Genomic DNA, 5625 nt, shown 5'->3' with positions numbered 1-5625 from the left:
GCAAAGCACATTTCCCCTTTCTTCAGTCTCTTAACCCATTAATTATCATCAAGTCAAGGAATTCTAAATCTTACAATGTAAAATATTTCTCTTCATGTAGATGTAAGATTCTAGCTTCTGAAGACAAATTGCTAGGTATCAGTGGACCTGTGAAGCAGAGCACAATTTACATGCTGTGAAGATGTATGGGTGGGGCAGGCAAAGAAGGCATTTGCATCCCCAAAGGAAGAGAATGAAGGAATATGGTCATAACCAGCTCGGGCAAGCTTAAAATCCAGCTGAGAGAGTTCTTCTCAGTGTTTGTGATTTAGGAATCTGTCCTCGGTCTCTACAGTAGCTCTGTAAGTCACTAAACTAAAATTCTAGTTTCTGAGCATCAAACTTTAGCCTTTGTTTTCCATGACATTTAACATTTGCTATTGTAGCAGAGGCATTCCATTAGTCCATATATTACATGTTTGAAGTTTGGAAGGTCTAGTTCCCTTTTCATCTGCCTCCTTTATATCAAGCTGACAATGGTTTTGTTTGGACAACAATTTCTAAAATATTGTGAGCTCCTTGTATATATCATGAGGGATCTGGACCATTAGACAAGAGAATTCTTCATGATCTTTCTTTGTTTTATTTTTTTTTCCTCTGCATTTGCTGAGATGGTTAAGTAGAGTCATGATTCAGACACATTCAGCAAAAGAATGTGTGGTGAATAAAATTTGCCTGAAGATCAGAGGACAGAGCCAGCCACTAAATTAAACACAGAGGTCAGGCAGTGGTAGCACATACCTTTAATCTTAGCACTTTAGACAGAGATCCATCTGGATCTCTTGTGAGCTCGAGGTCAAATTGAGCTACATGAGATTGATCCAGTCTAGGAGAGAAACAGAGCCAGGCAGTGGTGGCACACACCTTTAACCCCAGTATTTGGGAAGCACACACTCCATTAATCCTAGCACTAGGAAGGTTGAGATAGGAAGTGAAATGGCTTGGCAGAGAAAGGCATACAAAGCGTGAGGAGACAGGAACTAGAGGCCCTTTTGGCTGAGGACTCAGAGGCATTCAATCAGAGGATTCGTGGAGATGGCGAGGTGAGAAGTGGCAGTGGCTTGTTCCTTTGTCTCTCTGATCTTTCAGCATTTACCCCAATATCTGGCTCTGGGTTTTTATTAAAAGACCATTTAGGATTCGTGCAACAAGAATGTCTAGCTGAACTTGGGCTTTTCTTTAGAGCATGAATTTCCAATAGTAAATTTTTTAGTTGTAGGATTGTTTGATAGCAGGATAGGCTGAGTATCACCAAATGCTGGCTTCTGTTTGCTTGCTAGTTATTGTCTGAAATTATCTCTCTCATCTCGCATTTTTACTATAAGTAGCAAAAAGAGAAAGCCAAGCTACACCACTAACACTTTTCTTGGAATTCTCCTCCACTAAGCATCGACCTCACTACTTTTGGTTCTGCCTTTCACACAAGTATATATAGTTTTTGATATTATGTAACAAAGTTTTTTTCTCCAGTTCCCAGTGATATAGTCCTCATAGATAACAAAGTCTTTCTCTATTACGTTTATTTACTTCCTGCAGAGAAACCACTATCTTTCTCCACCCCTGTTATTTGATTACTTTGGTAAACAAAAGGTGAACTTCACGGTCACGAGCACAAACATGAAGAACAGACACACACACACCAGCAGAGCAGACATTTCTCCAGATATTATAATTTCTATAGAAAACAAAGTCCACCTTTTCCAGACTGTCTGAGCTGGAAATAGCCACACAGCTTAAAATCACCCTGTGAATGTCAGTAGCATTTGGAAAGTTCTAGGTCCAACTCAAGGCCAGTCTTGTGCCATCCACTAGAAAAGAAGTTAGCAGCCAAGCGAAGGATGCTAAGCTCTGGAAACTGGTGTGTCCTTCTCAAGTAGACCACAGCGAGGGATGCTAAGCTCTGGAAAGTGGTGTGTCCTTCTCAAGTGGACCAGAGTGGGGGATGCTAAGCTCTGGAAACTGGTGTGTCCGTCTCATGTGGACCACAGCGAGGGATGCTAAGCTCTGGAAACTGGTGTGTCCTTCTCAAGTGGACCAGAGTGAGGGATGCTAAGCTCTGGAAACTGGGGTGTCCTTCTCATGTGGACCAGAGTGGGGGATACTAAGCTCTGGAAACTGGGGTGTCCTTCTCATGTGGACCAGAGCGAGGCAGCACTTCGCCCCAGAGATCAGAGAGTCTGGAATTGCAGGTCAATCGTGTGCTGATTCTCCACATCCTGAGGGAGCCTCTGCCGGAGAACTCAATCTCATGCTTTGGTCACCTTGGTTATTCTATGGTGTCTGGATGAATCCTGCTGGATGGATGAAGTCTTCTTCTTAGAGATGGCATAACAAAGGCCATTCCAACTCCGAGTTGCCCAGGGTTCAGATGCAAATGTCTCCCCAACACCAGGAAAGGGGATTAAATAAAGATAGGAGTCAAGGTTTATCTACAGAGGCTAATCTCTCACTGACCTAAGAGCCAGACACACCTCTAGAAGCCTTCATGAGAGATTAAAAGTGTCAAAGGGCTGGGCAGTGGTGGTACATGACTTTGATCCCAGCACTTGGGAGGCAGAGTAGGCAGATCTCTGAGTTCAAGGCCAGCCTATTCTACATAGCAAGTTTCAGGTCAGGCAGGGTTAGACAGAGAAACCCTGTCTCAAGAATACAAAAGAAAAGAAAAATGTCAACGTACATAACCATAGTTTAAAATAGCTTTACACCTCTGTAATCTTCCAGTCCTAGACACAATTTAACCATGCTGTAAAAGCACTGAGAGAATGTTCCAGAAGACAGCTCCAGCTGGAAGGCTGCAGAGGAGAGCTCCCGAGCTGGGTTCTAATCCCCGCTGAAGATTATGGATATTTAAAACATGTCTGGAAGCCATCAGAACTCTAGGTAGCCAATGACAGGACGGCCCCATCTTCCATACTTTAGAACTGCCTCAGGGGACCAGTTCATTTCCATGACATGCACTGCCAGGGACTGGGCCGCATTACCGGGATGATGCTGAGTCTACAACCAACCGTCTTAGTCAGCTTGGGCTGCACTGCACACAGTGGATGCTGGTGAGGCTGGCTCTTATTTCTCAAACCAACTTGAAAATACAACCACCAAAAGCTGAATAGAAAGGTGAGGGCGCAGTTCCCATTGGACCTAAAGCAAAAGGTCGACCCCACCCTGGGTGGACGGCTGCTCTGGTGATGAGAACTGTGAGGCTGGCTTCCCAACTCCAAGCGTTTCCCTGACCTCAGACAGGGCAAACCATATTTAACGGAGGAGACAGCAGTATCCCAGAGGCTAGCCCAGGGCCCTCAGGCTTCTAAGAGTGAACGTCAAGAGCGGGAACAAACCTCAGGGAGTGTCGATTTTGTCTCCCTCATCTCCCACACTGGTGCTGCTTGGCCGTTTGTCAGCACCATCTCTGTTCTTGGTTCCTCACCCTGAGGCTGGCCCACTTGTCTGGCTTGGGTAACGATCACACACGAAGTTCATGCAGGAGGACCCAGGGCCCCAACGTTCCAAAGCAGGTAACCAACAATGTTTAGGCCTGATTTCCGGAGTGCAGGTGTGAGTGGGGTCCCACTATTGGAGCTGTCTAGACCCACACGTCCCCAGTGAGTTATGGGAGAGGATGGCACAGAACCTGCGGCCTGCGCAGCCATGTCTGTCCGCCCAGCTTCCCCGAGCCCAGCACAGGTGCTTGGAGCTTGTCTTGCACAGACAATTCCTGCTGCAGGCCTCTGGCTTCATCCTTCAGCTTCTGGACTGATTCTAGAAGATTCTCCTCCTTGCCCAGCTCTCTCTCCAGGAAGGCATTTCTTTTGATGGCTTGGTTCAAGCACTGTTTAAAGTCTTCCAGGGACATGACTATGGCCGTTTGGCTCTCTCTAGGCTATCACTGGCTTGTTCCAATTCCCGGATGTATTTTTTCAGTTGCTCTTCAATGGCTTTTTTCTGATCGAGGTCATCCTGCAAGGTCAAGATATGCTGGTGCCAAATGAATGCTGCATTTCAGACTTCTTGATAGTCTCTAGCTCCATTCGAAGGTAGTTATTCTTTGAGTCTCCAATTCAGCTGCATAATTCCGGCTTCCTTCCTGGAATTCTCAGAGTTTCTCCAGTGTATACTCTGCCTTTGGCTTATGGGTCATAGCCAGGTCTCTCTAATAGTTTGTTTCTTTATCCTCTGTCCCAAAACTCTTTCCCCAGTCCTCCATTGTAAAATGATCAAGAGCTTACTCTTCTTGTGGTGTGATGTCCCACCCAGGGGCCACAATCCCAGGCCAGGCACAGACAAGCCAGCATGTTAAATTGGAATTGGTGGGCCTTTGGGGTAGATGCAGAAACCCAGTACTGTGGAAATTCCCTGAAATCTACTAGAGTGACCCTAGCAAAGTCTCTGAATAATGGAAGGGATACAGAGCCTGAACTGACCATCTTCTATAATCAGGCAAGGCTCAAAGCTGGGATAACAACCCAGTCACAAAATCTTTGACCTACAACCTCTTCTGCCTGTAAGACTCGCTGGAGCAATGGTAGCACAAACCATGTGGGAGTGGCCAACAAATGACTGGTCCAACCTGAGGCTCATGCTGGGAGAGGGAGTCCACTCCTGACGCTGCCTGGTTGGCCAGGAACCAGAGGCTGGATAGCCCAGAGACCCAGGATAGAACCAAACACAACTCGCAAAAGAAAAAAAAAAGTCAATGAAATGATTCCTAATGATATTCTGCTGTACTCATAGACTGGTGCTTAATCCAGTTGTCATCAGAAGGGCATCATCCAGCAATTGATAGGAGCAAATGCATAGACTCACAGCTAAACACTAGGTGGAGTCAAGGAAACCCCTGTAGGAGAGACCAGAGGGTTCAAGGACATCAGGAGAACAAGGCCCACAGAGTCAACTAAGTTGGGCTCATAAGGGCTCCTGGGAACTGAAGCAGCAAACACGGACCCTGTGTGGGTCTGACCTAGGTCCTCTGCATCTACCTTATGGTTGTGTAGTGTGGTGTTCTTATAGGACTCCCAACAATGGGATCTGGAGTTGTCACTGACTCTTTTGTATGCACTTGGGACCCTTTTTCTCCTAGTGGGTTCCCATGTCCAGCTTTGATATGAGCATTTGTGCCTGGTCTTATTGTATCTTGTTAGGACATGTTTGGTGGATATCCTTGAAAGGCCTTTTTTTGTGTGTTTATTTGTTTTTGTTTTTAAGGGAAACAGAGAAGGAGTTGATCTGGGAGAGAGGGGAGGTAGGGCTGGACAGAGGGAAAACTGCAGTTGGGATGTAATGTATTTTTATATATATATATAAAATCCTAGCTGGGCGGTGGTTGTGCATGCCTTTAATCCCAGCACTCGGAAGGCAGAGGCAGGCAGATCTCTGTGAGTTTGAGGCCAGCCTGGGCTACAGAGTGAGTTCCAGGAAAGGCACCAAAGCTATACAGAGAAACCCTGTCTTGAAAAGCAAAAAAAAAAAAAAAAAAAAAAAAAAACTTATTTCTACCATCTTTTCTACTCAATTTGTGATTTGCAAAATTCTCTTATCATCCTCAAAACTCTCTTCTCTATTCAAAGCCAACCCTACAAATCTAGTTTAATT

General features: G+C 45.5%; 1 pseudogene; it reads right to left on the bottom strand.

Annotated features, from left to right (window-relative positions):
- Positions 1-3336: 3336 nt before the first annotated feature.
- On the bottom strand, positions 3337-4240 carry LOC114694737 (annotated as a pseudogene).
- Between the last annotated feature and the right edge of the window lie 1385 nt (positions 4241-5625).

This window comes from Peromyscus leucopus, chromosome 3 (genome assembly GCF_004664715.2).
Source record: "Peromyscus leucopus breed LL Stock chromosome 3, UCI_PerLeu_2.1, whole genome shotgun sequence".
NCBI lineage: Eukaryota > Metazoa > Chordata > Mammalia > Rodentia > Cricetidae > Peromyscus > Peromyscus leucopus.
Note: the sequence above shows the minus strand (reverse complement) of the source record. Positions and strands in the feature narration are given on the sequence as shown.